This window comes from Triticum urartu, chromosome 1, assembly GCF_003073215.2.
Source record: "Triticum urartu cultivar G1812 chromosome 1, Tu2.1, whole genome shotgun sequence".
NCBI lineage: Eukaryota > Viridiplantae > Streptophyta > Magnoliopsida > Poales > Poaceae > Triticum > Triticum urartu.
Genome location: NC_053022.1, coordinates 563486118 through 563509551, shown reverse-complemented (window position 1 = coordinate 563509551; position 23434 = coordinate 563486118). Strand labels below are relative to the sequence as shown.

The following is a 23434-nucleotide window of genomic DNA, read 5'->3' as shown; positions in this document are numbered from 1 at the left end:
CAAATCAGGCAGAGACTTGGAGTCCAAGGGAGGAATTAATTCTCCGGCCGGCCGTCGGCCGATGGGCCATGTACTCCTAGAATCATTATTCATTCATTCATGCGGGTCGTCGATTAACCCTTCCTGTGTCCACTGGCATATGCCGTCCACATCGTTTGTTCACGCCAGCTTCAACACTGAGACTATTGCTCTAAGTTTGCTCATAAGAATCTAAGTCTTTTAGAGATTTTAATATGAACTACATACGGGTCAGCGTTGCAGATTCTTGCCTTGGTTTCGCGGCCAGTTTTCTGAAACTGCAGAGGATTTGCTCGCACCCAGCCGGCCAGCCGACGGGGGGCGCCGCTGGACGCTGGTCCCCGGCCGCTCTCAGACCGACCGACCGGAGCACGGCTCCGTTCTCATCACGCGGCGGCGCGGCGTCGCGTAGCTAGCGCCGCCCGGCCGGTATGAACGATCGTGGTCCATCGGAGAAGGCGATCGAGGAGGCGTCTGCTCTCCTGTATACAAACGCATACTGTTGCGCGGGAGGCGTTTGTAGTACAGCGAATGCAGGTCGCTTGTGCCGCCGCAGCTTTCGTGCGTGTAAACGCCGGGCGTGGGAACTCATGTGCCCTGTATGTCTCACTGTCTGTTCCTCGATTAGGGTATAATTGCACGAGTGCAACAGCGAGTAATTATGTCCGTAGCAGTTTGTGATCAGACATTCATGTCAACAGCAACAGATCCACCGACGCTTTTTCTCGGGAATTGCACGTACGTGTTGGCAACTAGCCCACCAACGCATTTCCACAAGTAGTACGTCGATCATCAGATAGATGACCACAGAGGAATTAAGTGGGGATTGCAGCGGTAATAACGTACGTAATAGGCAGGGTGTGAACTGTGAGCTGCGACAGCAACAAGCATGGTGTAACATGGACACGCATCAACACGCTTACACACGCGGCACTGTAAGATCTTCTCCAACTATTAGTACTCCGTATCAGATACTACTACGTAGTACAGTATTCAACATGTTGGACAGTAAGGGGGTGTTTGTTTCCATGAACTTTTTTTGTGTAGGGACTAGAAAAAGTCCTTCTTAAAGACTTTTTTATCAAATGGGAGGAATTTTTTAGAGACTAAACTAGGCATTTGGGACTAAATGAAGAAGACTCTCAAGGAGAGTCTTTTTAAGACTTTTTGAGACTTTTGCAACAACGCCCCTCTATGCACCCATTGGCCCGTCATCCCATGTTGTTTTTTGATTGTTATTTTTTTATATACTAGAGGCAACATAGTCATTTAATAACCTCTAGCAAGGGACTAGGGATTTTTTAGTCTCTGAAAACAAACAGGGAAGGTCTTTTTAAGGACTAGAGACTTTTTAATTGAGACTAGAAAAAGTCCTCAGACTAGAGAATCAAACACCACCTAACACACTAGTGTGGAGGCCACGCTGACACGCATGCATGCTGAATTTTTTATACCAGTGCAGTACTTGGGCGGCCGATTGATGGCAGGCGGAGGCAGGTGATTAATTAGCCTCCTGCTAATAAATTATTTGGAGACTAATCCACGAATGGGAATGGAACCATCGGTGCAGGCCGGGCTACAAATATAGCACCAATGGCAATGGAGGGCAAAGGAGACTTGGAGTCCAACAGTCCAAGGGAAGGGAGGACCTTACTCCGTCCGTATACGTCCACTCCCGCTTTTCCAAATAAGTCGCACCGTGGGTCCCGTGTGTAGGGTAGCGTCCACTGGCAGACTGATCGACGGTCGTCGGTCGCCAGTTTCAAGTTTCGACCCCGGACCAGACTGATGACTGATCGATGCCTGTATGTTCAACCACACAAACCTAAACAATCTCCCGGACACCTGATTAAGGCCCTGTTTGGTTCATAAGTTTTAGGATTTTTTTTAGTCCTAACTTATATAAGTCCTAAGTCCCTAAAAAGTCCCTATATGTTTGGTTCCTGTGACTTATAAGTCTCTATAAGACCATATTACAACTATAAATCCCTCCTTGACAGTCTTATTTCATAAGTCCCAAATGCCCACTTTAAGTCCCTATAAGTCCTTTCTGTTTGATTTAGATGAGACTTATAGGGACTTATTTAAGTCCCTAGACCAATAAGTCCCAGGAAACAAACACCCTCTAAAGCGCGCGCGCGTATGATTTAAGATTTTTAACATTTCAGGATTAAAGTAAGGCCGTGGTGAGGTGCACCTTGCGTGCATGTTGCCCTAACCCGTACAGCAGACATGTAGGCATAACATCCACACGTGTGTCGAACAGATTTCCTTCTGATAAGGCCAACTCCACCGCGCGACCCCAAACAGACGTCCGTTTTGTCCGGATTCTGTCCGTTTGGGTAGGTTGATGGGGTCGTGTCCGGGCGTGTCCTGGGACGCGGTGGCCGTGCGCCCAGCGCGCGGCCCCATCCCTTTGCCTCATCCTGTCCGTCAGGGTCAAAAATGCCCATATTTTCATCAAAACTAGTTTTACAACTCAAATATTTGTCTGAAAATTGTAATAGTTTTATAACCAAATCAAAATTGTCTTGCCTGAACATAAAATAGACCAATACATCTATTGGTTGCCAATGTGATCCCACACGTGCTCAACCAAGTCATTTTGAAGATTCAAATTAGTGAGCCAATCACGCATCTCACGGTGGAATTGGGCAAATTGTTCAAATGTGGCCGGGTCTTGGTGCAGGGGCTCAATATTTTCACCTTGATAATCAAATCCTTGGTCGAAGATACTCTCATCACGGTCGTCCTCGACGATCATGTTGTGCATGATCACACAAGCAGTCATCACCCCCCAAAGCTTCCTTTCATCCCATGACACTGCAGGGTTTTGAACGATACCCCACCGGGACTGAAGCACACCAAAACCACGTTCCACATCCTTTCTAACACTCTTTTGCATTTGGGAAAATCTATTTCTCTTCTCACCTTGGGATTTCGAGATTGTTTTCACAAAAGTTGACCACTTGGGATATATACCATCTGCTAGATAGTATCCCTTGCTGTACTGGTGGCCGTTGATCTCAAAGTTGACAGGTGGGGAGTGGCCTTCTACAAGCCTCGCGAAGACTGGAGAACGCTGCAGCACGTTGATATCATTGTGAGAACCTGCCATGCCGAAGAAAGAATGTCATATCCAAAGATCCTGCGATGCCACCGCTTCTAATATGACAGTGCACCCGTTGACATGCCCCTTGTACTGGCCCTGCCAAGCAAATGGACAGTTCTTCCACTCCCAGTGTTGCGGAACGTAGTAATTTCAAAAAAAATCCTACGCACACGCAAGATCATGGTGATGCATAGCAACGAGAGGGGAGAGTGTTGTCCACATACCCTCGTAGACCAAAAGCGGAAGCGTTAGCACAACGCAGTTGATGTAGTCGTATGTCTTCACGATCCGACCGATCAAGTACCGAACGTACGGCACCTCCGAGTTCAGCACACATTCAGCCCAATGACGTCACTCGAACTCCGATCCAGCCGAGTGTTGAGGGAGAGTTTCGTCAGCACGACGGCGTGGTGACGATGATGATGTTCTACCGACGAAGGGCTTCGCCTAAGCACCGCTACAGTATTTATCGAGGTGGACTATGGTGGAGGGGGGCACCGCACACGGCTAAAAGATCAAACGATCAATTGTTGTGTCTCCAGGGTGCCCCTAGCCCCCGTATATAAAGGAGCAAGGGGGGAGGTGCGGCCGGCCAGGAGGGGGCGCGCCAGGAGGAGTCCTACTCCTACCGGGAGTAGGACTCCCTCCCTTTTCCTTGTTGGATTAGGAGAAGAGGGGGAAAGAGGTGGAGGAGAAGAAGGAAAGGGGGGGGCGCCCCCCCTCTCCTTGTCCTATTCGGACTAGGGGGAGGGGCGCGCGGCCCTTGCCCTGGCCGCCTCTCCACTTCTCCACTAAGGCCCACTATGGCCCATTATCCCCTCGGGGGGTTCCGGTAACCCCTCGGTACTTCGGTAAAATCCCGATTTCACCTGGAACACTTCGGATATCCAAACATAGGCTTCCAATATATCAATCTTCATGTCTCGATCATTTCGAGACTCCTCGTCATGTCCGTGATCACCCACGGGACTCCGAACAACCTTCAGTACATCAAAACATATAAACTCATAATATAACTGTCATCAAAACGTTAAGTGTGCGGACCCTACGGGTTCGAGAACTATGTAGACATGACCAAGACACGTCTCCGATCAATAACCAATAGCGAAAACTGGATGCTCATATTGGCTCCCACATATTCTACGAAGATCTTTATCGGTCAAACCGCATAACAACATACGTTGTTCCCTTTGTCATCGGTATGTTACTTGCCCGAGATTCGATCGTCGGTATCTCAATACCTAGTTCAATCTCGTTACCAGCAAGTCTCTTTACTCGTTCCGTAATACATCATCCTACAACTAACTCATTAGTTGCAATGCTTGCAAGGCTTAAGTGATGTGCATTACCGAGTGGGCCCACAGATACCTCTCCGACAATCGGAGTGACAAATCCTAATGTCGAAATACGCCAACCCAACAAGTACCTTCGGAGACACCTGTAGATCACCTTTATAATCACCCAGTTACGTTGTGATGTTTGGTAGCACACAAAGTGCTCCTCTGGTAAACGGGAGTTGCATAATCTCATAGTCATAGGAACATGTATAAGTCATGAAGAAAGCAATAGCAACAAACTAAACGATCAAGTGCTAAGCTAACGGAATGGGTCAAGTCAATCACATCATTATCCTAATGATGTGATCCCGTTAATGAAATGACAACTCATGTCTGTGGTTAGGAAACATAACCATCTTTGATCAACGAGCTAGTCAAGTAGAGGCATACTAGTGACACTCTGTTTGTTTATGTATTCATACATGTATTATGTTTCCGGTTAATACAATTCTAGCATGAATAATAAATGTTTATCATGATATAAGGAAATAAATAATAAATTTATTATTGCCTCTAGGGCATATTTCCTTCACCCAGTGCATACAATCTATGCTGCCAAGCATGCCTGGAAAGCCTCTAGCTGCATTGGTCGCCAACAATCTCTCTATATCAGCGGCAGTTGGCTTCCTCAAGTACTCTGGGCCAAACACCTCGATCACAGCCTGACAAAACTTGTACATTGACATCAAACATGTTGTCTCACTCATACGCACATACTCATCCATCAGATCGTCTGGAATTCCATATGCAAGCATGCGGATGGCCGCGGTGCATTTCTGGTAAGAGGAGAATCCAAGCTTGCCAAGGGCATCCGTCTTGCACTCGAAGTATGGGTCATGAGCAACCACTCCCTCTCGGATACGATTGAACACATGCCTTGCCATTCGAAAACGGCGACGGAATTTATCCAGCTTGAAGAGCAGGGTGTTGGCAAAGTAATCGGCATAGAGCAGGGCGTGGCCTCTCTCCCTGTTGCGGTTCAGGTTGGGAGCACGACCAGGGACTGACCCCCTGTACCGAGAAAGCTGTCGTTGAATGTGGTTGTGAACGACCAGTGCAGCCACCACAAGATCTTCATCATCCGAAAATGAATCATCCGATGAACAAAGGAAGTGATGGAAGAAAAACTCATCTCCACTATCCATACCTTTGTGGGTAAAATGCCAAACACCTTGCGGTCGTGGTGGCGAAGAGGCCGCGATGATCACCTCGACGCAGCAGGGGTGGTTGCCGGACGGCTACTGGCTGCTCTGGAGCTCTCGTCGGAAGCTGCCGAGGCCGCCGTGGTACGTCGCCGGCGGTCGTCTCCCCTCTGCGACCGGCGAAGACGGTGACGACCAAACCTCCGATCGACGGCCAAAACTACGGCCAAAGCGCGGGCGTGGTGGCGGCCATGTCGAGACGTGGTTTGGTAGGGACGGCCAGGGGCTGCGCGGTGAGGAGGCGGCCGGAGAATAGCGGCGGCGTCGGCGGCGGGGCGGGGCGGGAGAGAGAGGGGGAAAGCGTTGGGAGCGCAGGGACTGCTAGTGTCCCCGACAAGCGGGCCCTGGGGGGGACAAGGGCGTGCGTCCAGGCCGTCCGTGCGCGTCCATTCCACCCCAAACCGAGCGCAAGTTTGTGTCGGAGATGGGTCGAAAACGGACGGAATCCAGACATTTGTCCGTTTGAGGCCGCGCGCTGGGATGCGCTATTCGTCCGTTTTACCCCAAACGGATGCGCACGGACAGGATGGGGTCGCGCGGTGGAGTTGGCCTAACTCTTAGTCTCAACATCTATTTAGTATAGTACCTAGTGTTTTAGATATTGTCATATATTGCCCTAATCACTGTACCATAATGGTTCTCGCATTTGAATAAAGTTACAAGACTCTCCTTTAGAAAAAAAGAATACACCTCCCTTTCCCAAACCTTATCTTCTATGCCTCACACCTTGTCAGCGACCGGCCCAAGTAGGCCGGCCTGAGGCCCTTGGTTAGTTCCGCCCTGGGCAGTCAAGCCGATCCCATGGGCCTTGAAGAAGGAGGACTCTGGAAGCTTTGCCTTTCAAGACAAGGAAGTCAGATCCGTGAAGCACCCCTCTTCATCAATGTAGCCGATTAGGTCTCTTGTAATCCTAGGGCCCTGACATCTTATATATGGCGGGGCTGGCCTAGTCAATAGAACACACCATTAGATAATAAAATCCCTCGATTCTATACCTTATATTTTGCACACCCCTATAGTAATAAACAAAGAGCAGGAGTAGGGATGTACCTTCGCCAAGAGGGGCGGACCTAGGGGAAAGTATCAGGTACTCCCATCCCTTGGGGTACTTCGGGTGCTCCAGGTTCAAAAATCCATCCATAAATGTTTCAAAAAATTCCAAAAAAAATTATGAATGTTCACAATGAATGTAACTACAACACCTAAAAATTTCAAGTCCAAACTCAAAATGCACATTAAGAAAAAAATCGTGAAATCTGGCATTAATAGTGTAAAAAAGACAAAATCAACATTGACATTATTCACATCCGGATTTCACTTTTTTGCTTCTCAATGTACATTTTGAATTTGGACCTGAAATTTCTAGGGGTTGTAGTCACATTCCTTGTGAACTTTCACATTTTTTTTAGAAATTTTTGAAAACATTTAAGATTTGCTTTTGAACTTGGAGCACCGAGAGTACCCAAGGATGGGAATACCAGATATTTTCTTGCGAACCTAGGTAAAGACTCACCTTTTGTTACCACCATCCTACTCACCTCTTTGGGATACCCCTACCTAGGGATTTATCAGAACCGTCTCCGACAATCTGCATCATCTTCCCCGTGAGCTCCATTCCTCCTCAATGTGTTTTTTCTCTCCATTCTCCTCTCTTCAATTCACCTTCTCTCACCCACGCGCAAGGTCTCGCGAGGAAGCCCTCCAAACCACCTGCATGCAAAAGATCGTGTATAGCGTTTCGTCGAGGAAATATTGTTGCAAAGGAGTGGTTAGCAGGATGCTGCAAACCGGACGGGGCTGGGGATGCTATGCAATGGTGGATCATTGCTTCGAGATCAGTTGTGGCCTGCTGCAAGGGGAGGACGCATTCCGTGCTTCAAATGGGCGAAGAGGGCTTCGTTGTGGCGCCACCGAACACTAGTGCAGAACCGGGCAATAGCACTGGTTCGTAAGGCCCTTTAGTGCCGGTTCCGTAACCGGCACTAAATTGTGGGCACTAAAGCCCCCCCCCCCCTTTAGTACCGGTTCAGCACGAACCGGTGCTAAAGGGCAACCACGTGGCACGAGCCAGCTCCGTGGGCGCGTAGGACATTAGTACCGGTTGGTAACACCAACCGGTACTAAATGTTTGGGTGTGTTTTGGTTTTATTTTTTATTTTTACTTTAATTTTGTGTTTTCAATTTAATTTAGTGATTATTTTACATTATAATGAGTTGTTAAATCATTAGGTGAATGTACCGCAGATTAGTTTGACTGGATGCGTGGATCCTAGCTAAGTCATCAAGTATATGTCATATCCATATTATATATACTTGATCGCCTACTTAAGTGATCAAGGTAATATGGATATGGCATATACTTGATCACTTAGCTAGAATCCATCCAGTTGAAACTAATATGTAGTTTCTTTCATAAATGATATAATAACTCATCATCATCATCATATTAATATAAAAACTCTTGCATCATATATATCATCACCAACGGTTTTCATAGCAAAGATATCATCGAGTTCAACATGGTACTCCCTCCTTTCCGGTTTATAAGGCTTATCTCAAAATTTCAGTTTTTCCATTTTATAAGGCTCAATTTGGTTGTTCCCCATCACATGTTCAGACTTCAAGGTGCATTAAATCATTGCATGCAAGTATTAAGAGAAAACTGACCAGTGCATGCACTTTATGCATGCACTTTATGCATGCATGCATTGCAATTAATGCATTCGTAAATATAATTTTTTGAGGAAAACAAGAGCATTAATTGGGTGCTTTTGCAAACAACAAAAAATATTCCACCACTTATCATCTACCTTGGTTGGTGAGATTTTTGAATTGAGCCTTATATACCGGAAAGGAGGGAGTAATGATATTATTAGTGTTCATAACACCACAAAAGCAAATCACTCTTTGAGATTAAGTTCAGGACGAAGAACACGGACATGAGAGGACAAGTACTAAGAGCATGAACTAGCTAATTAATCACTCCTGCTGCTCTCTCTCAGGTAAAATAACATAAAACATGTATAGCTTTGCTGATTCATCATATTGGAGCATGTAGATGAACCTGTCTCCTAATCATGGGTTGCGCTTCTGATTGCTGCCCCCTAGTACTTCTCTGTGATCGTTCACAATTTTGTTCCAGTCTTTTACTATTAAGCATTCCTCGCTATTAGAAATCCTGAATGCACTAAAGTGCATTGTAGGATATCTTGGCCGTAAGCTAACAATATTCATTGTATCTTTAGTCTCGATTCAATCAGGCACAACATTCATCGGGAGTCCCTGTTGAAGAACATTGTATAGTAACATACTTAGCAATAAAGTTTAGCTTAAAAAAATAATGTATGCAAAAGATGCAATGAGGAGAAATAGTAGAAATCTTACCATCTTTCCTAAATATATGTGATCGTAGTTCAGTACGAACACTATTGGTCGCACGTTTTGAGTACTAACATTTCTAAGTGCAGGAAAGAAATTTGTCTTGACAGCATCAAGATCCTCAAACCATGAAACATAATGACTTGCCTCCTCGCAGTTTAGTTCAGCCCCGGGACAGTGGACGGTCCTGTCTACCAAGCGCAGGACATGTTTGCTTGATTGGAAATAAGCTGTCAATATAAATTGAGATCTATTAATTATTCAACTGGTTCAAATAATCTCATATCAAAGACATAAATATGGTTGAGAAACTCACATAATGGTAGAACTGAAGGCGTCTGTACATCGACCCAGATGTTTCTATTACCTTCAATATCATCTTCTGGACGAATATCAAAGGTGATAACCATATCAGGCTCAAATGCATAAGCCTTGCATAGTGCTTGCCAAGTTTTGCATTTCAAAATAGGTGTATGTGTCTGCATTGTATAATTTGACATTGAAGGTATAACCATGCTCGGTCTTCAAGTAAACTCTTTTTACCTCCATAGTTTCATCAGGACTGAAACCTATCTTATCCAAGACAAAAATTCTTGCATGGCAGGGGATACGCTAGTAGAATAGTGAAAAATTAAAATTAAAAATTGAAGCAAATGAAGCATAAGTCATGCTTAATTACGAAAAAAACTTATCGTTGTGACTTACTGTATCCACTTGGAAGTTCTCATCCAGCTTGATGTTGAAGCGTCTATCATCAACTAGAAAATTTCTGCCGCACAGGCAGCGCTGGTCTTCGCAGTATTCGCACATAATCAAATCGTGTTCGTCGTCAGACGACATTCCTATGTTCATAGGTGAAACATTAAACACTTATTAGTTCTATTAATTCAACTAATTCTGTTAATTCAACTAGTTCAACTAATTAATTGAACTAATTCAACTAAGCACTTACGAAAAATATACCTAATTAATTGAACTAATTCAACTAATTCAACTAAACTAGTTCTATTAATTTTCTTACTAAAAATAAGGTAGCTATTTGTATATAATAAAATGTTAATTAGATAATGAAATCTCATATAACTAAATTAAATATATATTTAACATATAATTTATATCTAATTCATCTAACATTTGACATTAATATCTAACATATGTTCATATATAGGTGAAATATTAAACACTTACTAGTTCTATTAATTCAACTAAATAAACTAGTTCTATTAATTCAACTAAGCATTTACTAAAAATAAAGTAGTTCTATTAATTTCTTACTAAAATAAAGTAGGTAGTTCTATATAGTAATATTTTGATTAGATCATTAAATCTCATATACCTAAATTTTCTTACTAAAAATAAACTTGTTCTATTAATTTTCATACTAAAAATAAACTAGTTATATTAATTCAACTAGTTCAAATCTCATATATATACCTAATTAATATCTAGCTATACTAATTCAACTTGTTCTAATTCATGTAAAATTGACATTAATATTTAACATCTTTTCCATATAATTCATCTAACATTAACATTCTAACATTATTATCTACGTAATTTATCTAACATTAATCTAAACAACAGAAAATAGAAAATAAGTAAAACAACGTGTGTGTGTGTGTGTCTCTGTGTGTGTGTATGTGTGTGTGTACGAGCGGGGGGCGGCGGCGTACGGGCGGCGGCGGGCGATGCGACGGGGACGGGCGGCGGGCGAGGCGGCATCGACGGGCGGCGGAGGCGACGGCGGTGACGGCGACAACGGGTGGCGGGGGCGACGGCGATGACGGCGACGATGGACGGCGGGGGCGGCGAGGGCGGCGCGCGATGGGCGACGGGCGCGGCGAAGAAGTTGGATCGAGAAGAAGTGGTGGTCGATGAAACTGATTTTTTCGTAAGTGCCATATATATAGGAGGGGTCTTTAGTACCGGTTGGAGCAACAGCCGGTACTAAATGCTAATTTTCGCCAGGCCAAGGGCGAGAAACGGCCCCTGTAGTACCGGTTCGTGCCACGAACCGGTACTAAAGGCCCAATCATTAGTACCGGTTGGAGCCACCAACCGGTACTAATGGTTGTGCGCTGCCACCGGCGGTGCACTATGTTTAGTCCCACCTCGCCGAGCGAAGGGCAGCCGCACTGATTTAAAAAATCAGTCGCGGCTGCTCCTTCGAGCTTCTCTATATATCTGTCTTCTGGGCCTAAGGGCATCTCCAGCCGTTGGCCCCCAGGAGGGGCAAAAAATCGCCCCCTGGAGGCGCATCGGCGCTAAACCGCGCACTGGGGGCGTGATGCCCCCCAGTCGCGGCCCCCCACGGGATTTTAAAAAAGTCAAATACGGCGCAAACACGACTCAAATTTAACGCAAACATCGGTGAGTTCGTTCAAATTTAAACATACTTTACAAAAAAAAGGAAAAACTACCGCGGGCGAGGGAGGGCGAGGTACGCGCGTCATCCGGTCTACACTGCGCCGCCCGTGAGGCATCAATGGCGCAGGCTGACCGGCGCGGCAGCGCGGCAGCTTTGGCATTGATTCACCGCGGGAAACGAGGCGATGAGGACGACGAAGGGCCGAAAAGAGGGTAGAGTTGCTGACGCGGCGGGCCCGCGGCTTTTTCGCGCCAAAACAGTTCGCCCCGGCGCCCCCAGGCGCCCCCAGCGCGCCGGGTTTGGCCTGGGTCCGCCGGCGCTATTTTCGGCTTAAGCCGGCGAAAATCGGGCTCCTGGGGGCGCGACTGGGCCGATTTTTCGGCGCCGGCGCAAAAAAAACGCCTGGGGAGGCCTTCCTGGGGGCGCGGCTGGAGATGCCCTAACTAGGGCGCGCTGCCCTGTGAGTCTGTTGGCCCTTGTGGGCCTGCATTTGCACACCGTAGGTCTGGCAGGCTCACTGGGCAGGGCCCCAACAAATTTTTTATATAGTTTTTCTGCATTATTTATTTTCATCTATTTATTTTTGAGTAATTTTTTATATAGTTTTTTTTTCTTTTCTGCATTATTTATTTTCTTCTATTTATTTTTGAGTAATTTTTTATATAGTTTTATTCTTTTCTGCTTTATTTATTTTCTTCTATTTATTTCTGAGTAGTTTTCTTGTGACCCTCTCTACTCTGATACTCCGAAATGATAATACCATTGCAAGTTTCAACATTTTCAGAGTTCATTTTATAGTGATTTTCAATTTCACGGTCATTTAGCTCTCTAAACAATTAGGTAAATGACCGAAAAACAACAAATGATGTCAGAACATGTTAGAAATTGATAACGTCGCTTTGAATGCTGCATACTGAACACAAAAGAAGTCCGGAGTTCAAATAAGTTTAAAAAACATTGAAGTGCCCGTGTAACAGATGAGTTCTCGTCCGACACCCTGATGCGCCGAAAGAGTTTGTCCAGTTTGTACACGAAGTGCGTCCAGTTTTCGCCATGACCCTCTCTACTCTTTCGCACATGCTATGCGGGTGAAATGATGATACCATGCCAAGTTTCAACATTTTCAGACTTCATTTTGTAGTGATTTTCAATTTCATGGTCATTTAGCTCTCTAAACAATTAGGTAAATGACCGAAAAACAACAAATGATGTCAGAACATGTTGGAAATTGATGACGTCGCTTTGCATGCTGCATACTGAACACAAAAGAAGTCCAGAGTTCAAATAAGTTTAAAAAACATTGAAGTGCCCGTGTAACAGATGAGTTCTCGTCCGAAACCCTGATACTCTGAAAGAGTTTGTCCAATTTGTACACGAAGTGCGTCCAGTTTTTGCCGTGACCCTCTCTACTCTTTCGCACATGCTATGCGGGTGAAATGATGATACCATGCCAAGTTTCAACATTTTCATAGTTCAATTTGTAGTGATTTTCAATTTCACGGTCATTTAGCTCTCTAAACAATTAGGTAAATGACTGAAAAACAACAAATGATGTCAGAACATGTTGGAAATTGATGACGTCGCTTTGAATGCTGCATACTGAACACAAAAGAAGTCTGGAGTTCAAATAATTTTAAAAAACATTGAAGTGCCCGTGTAACAGATGAGTTCTCGTCCGAAACCCTGATACTCCGAAAGAGTTTGTCCAGTTTGTACACGAAGTGCGTTCAGTTTTTGCTGTGACCCTCTCTACTCTTTCGCACATGCTATGCGGGTGAAATGATGATACCATGCCAATTTTCAACATTTTCAGAATTCATTTTGTAGTGATTTTCAACTTCACGGTCATTTAGCTCTCTAAACAATTAGGTAAATGACCGAAAAACAACAAATGATGTCAGAACATGTTGAAAATTGATGACGTCGCTTTGAATGCTGCATACTGAACACAAAAGAAGTCCGGAGTTCAAACAAGTTATTAAAAATAAAAAACATGTGCAATGCTGGTTAATTTGCTTCAAGCCTTTCGAAATAGTGTAGACTGCACTGCACATAACTCAGTGCAATCTATGCTATTCCGAAAGGCTTGAAGCTAATCAACGTGCAGGTGAGCATTGCGCCTCTTCGTCATTGTCTCTGCACTCACGGCTTATAAACCGTTCATACTGCCTCTCTCTTGGCGAGGTGGGACTAAAAATCAGCTTAATAAGAAACTCTAGTTCATGCCATGAACCGGTACTAAAGGTCTTCGTGGGGGCCCCAGCCTGACCACAGCCACACTGGCCTCATTAGTACCGGTTCGTGGCATGAACCGATACTAAAGGTTGCCCGCGAACCGGTACTAATGATGCCCGCCCGCCTAGCCATTGGAACCGGCACTAATTGTCAAATTAGTGCCGGTTCAAATTCAAACCGGCACTAATGTGCTTCACATTTGACCCATTTTCTACTAGTGAAAGCCGCAAGGTCGCTCCGGTGATGCAGACCGGGTCGTCGGCATGATGTGTGTTTGGGAGGAGCTGACCATTGGCGCCGCATGGCCAGGGTGGCGGTCACCGACGTCCGGTACAATTGATGGTGTGAAGGAGTGGCGAGTTGTATTGCGATACTGACGGCTGTTGTAAGCGGTGATGCGACGGGGCAGCCCCACCTGCTCATTCCCTGCGGCAAACCTTTGATGTTCTGCTACTCCTTGTACCAAAAAAAAGACCAGTGATGCGGACACTCGTTCACTGCATGGCATGCTAGGCGACGGATCACGCATGTCTCGTCTTTCTTGAATCAAGTTCAAGTTCGGGACAATTACTTAATTAACATTACACGCCTTGCTGAAAGATTTACTCTCTCCGTCCCATAATATAACATCATTATTTACACTAGTATAGTATAAAAAATATTCTTATATGGTGGGACGAACGGATACATTTTTGTATGACAAATGCGCCTTCTATCTCTGGGTGTACGTGTCTAACACTTGAGCTCGTTGTGACAAATGCGCCTTCTATCTCTGGGTGTACGTATCAAAAAGGAAAGTGTTATATACTTTACCGAGAGCCGGTTGTCGGCTCTCGGTAAATGTCGTAACCTAGCTAAAGGTTCCTTCTCCATGTGTAGCCGGTATTTTTTTTTGGTTATTCTACATTTTGTTATTTTTGTCCTTTTTGTTTTTTACATGCTTGGCTAATCACCCACTTTACCGAGATCGGGTGTTCCGGCCGAGCGGCCATGGTGGCCCCGGACGGTCTACGATATTGACCGGCACCGAGAGGGAGTAGGGCACGGTGAATACCTGCTTCTCCATGTTGCTACAGGTCATTGCGAGGCGTTAGACCAGTTGAGGCCATTCCCTCACAAGATCACCCACCGCCGGCTAGATCTGGGGACAACCGCATCCAGTCATCAACGTTCCCGCCTGTGTTTCATGTACGTGAGGCATCTGCCACGTCAATGTTGTGCACTGGGTATTCAGACACCACAACACCCTTTCGTACGTATGCCTAGGCCACACGCATGTTGGTGCGACGGCTTTCCGACCGAGCACCCATCTGGTGGCCCCGACGGTCGACGGTGTTGACCCGCACCGAGTGGAGTAGTGGTTGGTGAAACTTTAGTGATTACCAGTTCTGAAATATGATACACAAAATGATAGTGCCAAAGAGACACACATTTAAAAAGAAAGTGATATCGTCTCTCGGTATAGTTCTCAAGAAAAAAATACCAGACACAAAAATAGAAGCCAAAAATCACACCCAAATAAAAAGGAAAATAGAAGTCATCAAAAGTCTTTACCGAGCGTCTATATTCGGCTCTCGGTAAAGTCTAAAGAAACTGACGGCGCCGCCAGGTGCGAACGAGCATGCCACGTTGCTATTCTTTGCCGTGTGTAGCTCTCGACGTACGTAGTGTTTGCCGGGTGTAGCCTCTTCGCCGGGAGCCTCTCACGGCCACATGGGCTAGTTGCCGTGAACCCAGTGTTGCCGAGTGCAGCTCTCGGCATATGTAAGGTTGCCGAGTGCCCGAGATTTGGCTCTCGGCAAAGAGCCTTGCACCCGGCGTACAAGCAAATTCCAGTAGTGCGAGGAGCATCGGTGTCTTGTTAACTATCAATCTTGTTACAAAAGTGTTTTGTAGTCATAGTACTTCATGTGTTATGAAAGTGTCAAACACCAGATATCTTCATATGCAAAAATATAATGGAAGTTATAAAGATATTTGTAGTTATTTGCATTTGCTAATGTCAAATATAAATGCAGGGGTCTTCATGGTGACAACTATTATAACAGAATGTGTGAAGATATTTGCTTCCTGGATGGTCAATATATAACTCCATAGCCCATTATAACTTCATCAACTTATAAGGTACAACTTAAGATGTCACCAATGACCACTACTATTTTTATTCACTTGCATCATTTGTTATCTCATAGCTAGAATGATAGAAATATAGGGTTCCTCGTCAAAAAGAAGGATAGGAACCGAGGGTAGCTGAAGTAGAGGCATAAAACTGCCAATTATCATTGTTTTATTGACGATTGCTTTTGAGATAATAAATGAAGGTAAGAAGTCATGGAATTAATTAATTTACATAAATGAAGGATAGGAACCGGGTTTGTTGAAGTTTTGGCGACGCATGAGTTTTCCACCAAGAAAAGTAAAGGAATCATGAGCGTCCATATGAGCCTAGGGTCGTTCCCAACACCGAGAACTAGGGAGCTAGGGAAATTAAATTAAGCAGAGGCTTGGAGTCCAAGGGTGGAATTAATTCTCCGGCCGGCCGTCGGCTGATGGGCCATGTACTAGAATCATTATTCATTCATTCATGCGGGTCGTTGATTAACCCTTCCCGCGTCCACTGGCATATGCCGTCCACATCGTTTGCTCACGCCAGCTTCAACACTGAGACTACTGCTCCACGTTTGATCATGAGAACGTAAGTCTTTTCAGAGATTTCAATATTAACTACATACGGTCAGCGTTAGAGATCCTTGCCTTGGTTTCGCGGCCAGTTTTCTAAAACTGCACACGATCTGCTCGCACCCAGCCGGCCAGCCGACGGGGCGCGCCGCTGGACGCTGGTCCCCGGTCGCTCTCAGACCGACCGACCGGAGCACGGCTTCGTTCCCATCACGCGGCGGCGCGGCGTCGCCTAGCTAGCGCCGCCCGGCCGGTACGAACCAACCGGGTCCAGCGGAGAAGGCGATCGACGAGGCGCCTGCTCTCCTGTGTACAACTCGTAGCATTACGCGTGAGACGTTGGTAAAGCGCATGCAGATGCTGGTCGCTTGTGCCGCCGCCGCTTTCGTACGGTGCAGTGTAAACGCCGTGCGTGGGAACGCATGTGCCCTGTCGGTCCTCACTCGCAGTATATTGCACGAGTGCAACGGCGAGTAATTGTATATGTCGCTGTTGTGATCCTGAAACATTCATGTCAACAGCAACAGATCCGCCGACGTTGATATGCTAGCTAGCTACGCGCCCAACGCGTTCGATCGATCTCCAGCCAGCCAGCCAGCTAGCTTTTTCCCGGGAATTGCATGTACTCTACGGGCTCATTTGGTTCTTGGGGATGGTAACTGGTAAGGGCATCTCCAGCCGCGCTCCCAACAGATTTTTTTCAGGCGTTTTTGTCGCGCCAGCGTAAAAAAACGGCCCAGTCGCGTCCTCTGAAGCCCGTTTTTCGCCGGCTCGGGCAAAAACTGGTGCCGGCGGACCCAGGCCGAACCCGGCGCCCTGGGGGCGCTTGGAGAGCCGGCGCAAGCGAAAAAGGCGCGTAGGCCCGCCCTGGCGGCGACCCGAGGGCCTTTTCCCGCCGTTTCTTGACGCTTTTCCCTCGCATCTCTCCCGCTCGCTCGCCTTCCTCCCGCCATTCTCTCCCTTTCTCCCGCCAAACCCCCTTCAACTCGCCTTCCAGTCACCGCCATGCCGCCGAAGAAGTACGCCATGCCGCGCGCGGCGGCAACCACGACTGGCACCGTGGCCCAGCCGAAGTAGAGGAAGCCGAGGGCGCCGCCATTGAAGCCACCGGGCATGTCGAGCGCCGATTGGAGGGTGGAAATTCAGCGACGTGACGCAGTCACCACCGACCGGCGGAACAGGGCCATTGCCAAGAAGGCCCGCGACAACGCGGGGATGATGAATCCACGCGCCCTGGGGACAGCAAGGCGTCGGCTCTACATGGGGATCGTCGTCGCCCGGCTACGCCGACGGCGACGCGCACGGGGGGTTCAACCCAAACGTGACCTTCCCCCAAGGCCACCCCGCGACGCGCACACCCTCGCCCGCCTTCGTCGGCGTGCAGTACCCTCCATACAACTACTCGCCGCCCGCCGCCTACGCGTCCACACCGACGCCCCATCTCCGACGTGGTCCGCTGCCCTTCTCGCACCTCGGCGACGCCGACGACACAGGAGCCGACATGGACGACATCATCGCGACAGGATCGACCGCGGCCGCCGCGTCTCCCTGGTTCGCCACCCAGGACGAGGTAGTGGATCTCAACGGCGACATGGAGGCCGAGCTCGGCTACGTCTACGGCGAGGACGCGCACGAAGCGTAGGAACCCGAGGAGGAGGAGGAGGACGAGGAGGAGGAGCCGGCTCCTGTTCTGATAAGGGGCGCCAGAAGAAGAAGAAGCGGGCGGCTAGGTCAGGCGAACCGCGCATCAAGTGGACGTCCAAGGAGGAGGAATGCCTCGCCGAAGCATGGAAAGTCGTCTGCCTTGACCCGACCACCGGCATGAACCAGAGCTTGGAGACGTACTGGGACCGCATCAAGGCCGAGTTCGATGAGCGGAAGCTCGTCGACCCGTACTTCAAAGGCGTCTACATGCAGCGCGGCTCCAAGGCGATGGCGAACCATTGGTGCGTATCCAATTGGCGTGCAACAAATGGCATGGAATCGTCGAGGAGGTCGCGGCTCGCTCGGAGAGCGGCGCCAGCGTTGAGGATCAGGTACGCACGCCGTTTGCCCGCATATCTTCGTCAGCTACGCCCGCCGCCCGCCAACTGTTTGTTCCTCCGCGCAGCTGCTGCGTATGTTCGCCATGTATCGGGGCGACAACCAAGACGCCGACTTCAAGCACCTCCACGTCTACAAGCGCATTGACAAGTGCGAGAGATGGGCGGAAGTCCGACGTGCCCTCGACAAGGCCAAGGAGACATACAAGCCGGACGCGACGACTCCGGGCGCGAGTGAGGGGCGGCCGGACGGTCACAAATTGGCAAAGAAGGGGAAAAATGCCGACGCGGCAACCGCGCGAGTGTAGGAGTCCATCGAGCATTGCCTCGCCGACGCCCAGGCCCGGGCCGTCCTACGTGAAGAGAAGACCGAGGCGCGGTGGTCGTCGCTGATGAAGAACAACGCCATCAAGCTCGACCTGCTCCGGACGAACGTCGCCGCGAAGAAGAGGAACACCGACATGGCTTTTCTGATGGGCGGGACGGACATGCTCCAGAGCGACGACGAGAATCTCAGGGCGTGGTACATGGCGGAGCGCGGCCTCATCATGAATCAGATGCGGACGGCAACGCCGACGACGCAAGCTCCCGCGCCCACGACCACACGGACGCCAAGCCCGAACAACGCCTCTACGTCGCCACCCAGCAGTGCCGAAGCCGCGCCGACACAGCCCAGCACCGAAGCAGCTCCGACACCGCCGAGCCCGAGCACTCCGACTCCGCCAATGCCTGGAGCCGACCCCGCCGAGTGAATCATGCACACGAACTTGCGGCGTGCGACGCTCTGTTTTTTGTAACGCCAGACTACGTCCGATCGCCGGAGTTATGGCGTCTTTTGAGGGCGGGAACGACCAAGTTTTAAATTTCCCGCATTCTGGGACCGGCGCTTGGGGGCGTGACTGGGAGCTAGGTCGCCCCTAGGGGCCGAACTAGCGCCGGCAACCTAAATAGAGCGAGGGTTCTCTTTCCCGACCTACCGAGTCATGGAACTATATCCCGGAGAAAGGCTGTGGAAAGGGTCGGGGTTCCTCACCCAGATGGGTGCCCAAATGTCATGGTTGACTTTCCGGGGCTCATCTGGTCCATGGTTTCTCGGGCCATGGAATAAGCGGGGATCCCGGAGGGATTCCATGCAACCAAATGAGCCCGCGTGTTGGTAATTTAGCCCACCAAGCAAGACATTTCCACAGGTAGTACGTCGATCATCAAATGATCATATAGTAGTACTCCCTCCGTTCGGAATTACTTGTCTCAGAAATAGATATATCTAGAACTAAAATACATCTAGATACATCCATTTCTGCGACAAGTAATTTCGAACGGAGAGAGTAAAAACTAACAGTGAATTGTAGTAGTGGCAATAACTAATAGTGTGTGAACTGTGAGCTGCGACAGCAACAAGCGCGCATGGCGTAAACTGCTGCCCCTGGCTGCATCATCGAGACATCGACACGCACTTACACACGCGCGCGGCACTACAAGATCTTGTCCAACTACTATATCAGATACTAGTACGTACAGTATTGATAAGATTTCAACATGTTGGACAGTGACACAGTGGAGGCCACGCTCAAATGCATGCATGTTGAATTTTTCGTAGTACCAGTGTACTTGGGCGGCCGGTTGATGGCAGGCAGGGGATTAATTAGCCTCCTCCTAATAAATTATACTTGCTCCGTCCGAAAATACTTGTCTTAGAAATGATTATATCTAAAATTATTTTAGTTATAGATACATTCATTTTATTCATTTTTAAGAATAAATATTTCAGGACGGAAGGAGTATGTGAAGACTAATCCACGAATTGAAATGGAATCATCAGTGCAGGCCGGGCTACAAATATAATTACTCCTATAATGGTCGCTGGTTTCCAGTTCCAGCAATGGCAATGGCAATGGCAATGAGGGCGCCTCCGTGACAATGAGGGCCGAAATCACTATTTTGACCTTTTCAGCAATCTTTGTCACAAAATGAACTCGATATGAAAGTATTTCACGATCTGACCTTTTTAGCAACGCCACAACCTATAACGTTTTTTCTCCATATAGAAACGCCGAGGTAGTTCGCGCTTCAGCTCCACATTCAAACGTCAATCTAGCTAGCATTTTAGCTCCATATGGAAACGCCAAACATGTCGGCGTTGCTGGCCGGGCCCAAACACCAATGCTCATGGCGTTTCTAGCTGAAACTCCCGCTAGCCCTCCCCGAGCATGCCGCGCGCCGCGTCTTCCTCCAGCTCGTCTCCGCGATCATCTACCGCCACGTGCGCGACGTCAAGCAGGGGATCGTCCTCCTTGACACCAACGACAACCTCAAGGTCTGCGACTTCGGCCTCGCCGCGCTACCGAAGTCCCACCGCTACGACGGCCGCCTGCACACCACCTGTGGGACGCCCGCCTTCGCCACCCCCGAGGTGCTCCGCCGCAAGGGCTACGATGGCGTCAAGGCCGACGCCTGCTCCTGCGGCGTCATCCTCTACGTCCTACTCGTCGGCCGCCTGCCGTTCGACGACTCCAACATCGTCGAGATGTGCAGGAAGGTGCACCGTTGCGAGTACACGCTCCCAGAGTGGTGTCCCATCCGACGCGGCGCCTCGTGAGCCGCCTGCTCCACCCCAACCCAGCCACGCGCCTCACCGCGTGCATCAATTAGAATTTTGTGCTAGCTTTGCATGCTCATATTTCGGATGGGACCAGCTTAGGACGGAGCTTGGGAAGGTGGTCATGGCCTGGCATGGATGCTAGGAGTTGTGAGGAATTGTGGTCAGCTAGAAACGCCATGAGCTTTGGCGTTTGGGCCCGGCCAGCAACACCGACATGCTTGGCGTTTGAATGTGGAGCTGAAGCGCGAGACACCTTGGCATTTTTATATGGAGAAAAAACGTCACGGGCTATGACGTTGCTAAAAGGGTCAGACCGTGAAATACTTTCATGTCGAGTTTATTTTATAGCAAAGATTGCTGAAAAGGTCAAAACAGTAATTTTGGCCAAAGGAGACTTGGAGTCCAAGGGAGGGGAGGACCTACTCCCTAGTCCGTATACGTCCACTCCAGCTTTGCCAAATAAGTCGCACGGTGGGTCCCGCGTGTAGGGCAGGAGAATCATGATGCGGGTCGGGTCGTTGATTAATCCACCCGCGCCCATTGGCAGGCAGATGGAGTGGCAGTCGCGTCGCTGGAACTTGGAAGGTGGTGCTCACGCGACGCCAGTTTCAATTCAACCCCAGACCAGACTGATCGATGGCTGGCTGGCTGTTCAACGACACCAAACTAAACAATTCCCGGTCAAAGATACCTGATTAAAGTAATTTCAAGCGAACCAGAGCAGTGCATGCATGCACATCTGCTGGATTTTTTTTTTGTCCAAAAAGACCACCAGCCCAACAAAACTAACAAAAAGGATCATGTCGCACACAAAATGCCAAAAGAGAACACCCGAGCTGTGGCGGCAGGCGCGCCGGCCGACACGTGGCACCTGCCGCCACAAGGGTTGTCTCCAGAAATTCGGAGGCTCGGTGCGAAATGCAAGATGAGGCCCTAAACTTTCTAGAACATATGATTTTGCTATAAAAGAAGAAATATGAATGAATTCAAACATTGCACAAATTATGTGCTTGTCAAGATAATAAAACAAAACGAAGAAGGCCAAACCCTGAAGTTTAAACGAGTAACTAGCTTGGAAATCTTAGTATGTGAACTCCTGATCAACTAGCCCTTATTTTTTATTAGCAAAAAAAACTATTCACTAAAAAAACTAGCCCTTATTTTTGTCGGAGCTTGTTCAACTAATCTACTATATATCTTCCTTACAATATTGGATTGATGAACTGATATGTATGAACCCAGTATACTCACTAATATATACTTCTTCCGGTCCTTTTTACTATGAATATAAGAATTGTCTGAAGTCAAACTCCGTAAAGTTTGACCATATTTACATTATAGAGGGGATAATTGAGATATGCAGCTCATTGTTGAAACTAGTCATGCAACCGAAATCATAAAGAAAAGACATCATATTTATATCGATTGCAACTAGTAGTACTCCAAACACTAACCCTAGCAGAGATGATAAATGACATACGGACCAGCAGAAGCGGAAGCAGATGATAAATGACATACGGACCAGCAGAAGCGGAAGCAGATGCGTCATTCGTCATGTCGTCGAAGAGGTCATCGATATCAGGGAAGAAGTCGTCGTTGGGGAACTCGTCGTCGATCGCAGCCACAATGAACAAGGATCCAGCAGTCGCGCGGAAACGCTCCCCAAAAACCTGACCGGCCCTCTCCCATACCAGATCACAAGAGGCGGAGTTTCGGAAGCCTGCTGTCTCACTTCCCGGTGCAAAGGAGGGGTTGACAGGATGCTACAAACCGGACGGGGCTGGGGATGCTACGCAATGGTGGATCGTTGCTTCGAGATCAGTTGTGGCCTGCTGCAAGGGGAGGATGCGTTCCGTGCTTCAAAGGGACGAAGAGGGCTTTGCTCTGGCGCCACCGAAGCCACAAGGTCGCCCCAGTGATGCAAACCGGATCGTCGGCATGATGTGTGCTTGGGAGGAGCTGACCACCGGCGCCGCATGGCTGGGGTGGCGGTCACCGACGTCCGGTACAATTGATAGTGTGAAGGGGTGGCGAGGTCTGCGGCGAGTTGTGTTGCGATACCGACGGCATGTTGTAAGCGGTGATGCAACGGGGCAGCCCCACCTGCTCATTCCCTTGCTGCAAACCTTTGATGTTCTCCTACTCCTTGTACCAAAAAGAGAGCAGTGATGCGCGCGCTCGTTCACTGCATGGCACGCCACGCCAGTGTCGTCTTTCTTGACTCAAGTTCAAGTTCGGGGCAATTGCTTAATTAACGTTACACGCCTTGTTGAAAGAATTATTCTCTTCGTCCCATAGAGCATTATTTACATTAATATAGTGTTAAAAACGCTCTTATATTATGGGCGGACGGATACATTTTTGTATGATAAATGTGTCGTCTATCTCTGGGTGTACGTGTCAGCACTTGAGCTCGTTGTGAACTTGTGAACTTGGTCGAGAGGGCCGAACCTGAGTACTA

The 23434-nt window shown here is 48.1% G+C and overlaps 1 pseudogene; it reads right to left on the bottom strand.

Annotated features, from left to right (window-relative positions):
* Positions 1 to 2578: 2578 nt before the first annotated feature.
* On the bottom strand, positions 2579 to 17444 carry LOC125533166 (annotated as a pseudogene).
* Positions 17445 to 23434: the final 5990 nt, after the last annotated feature.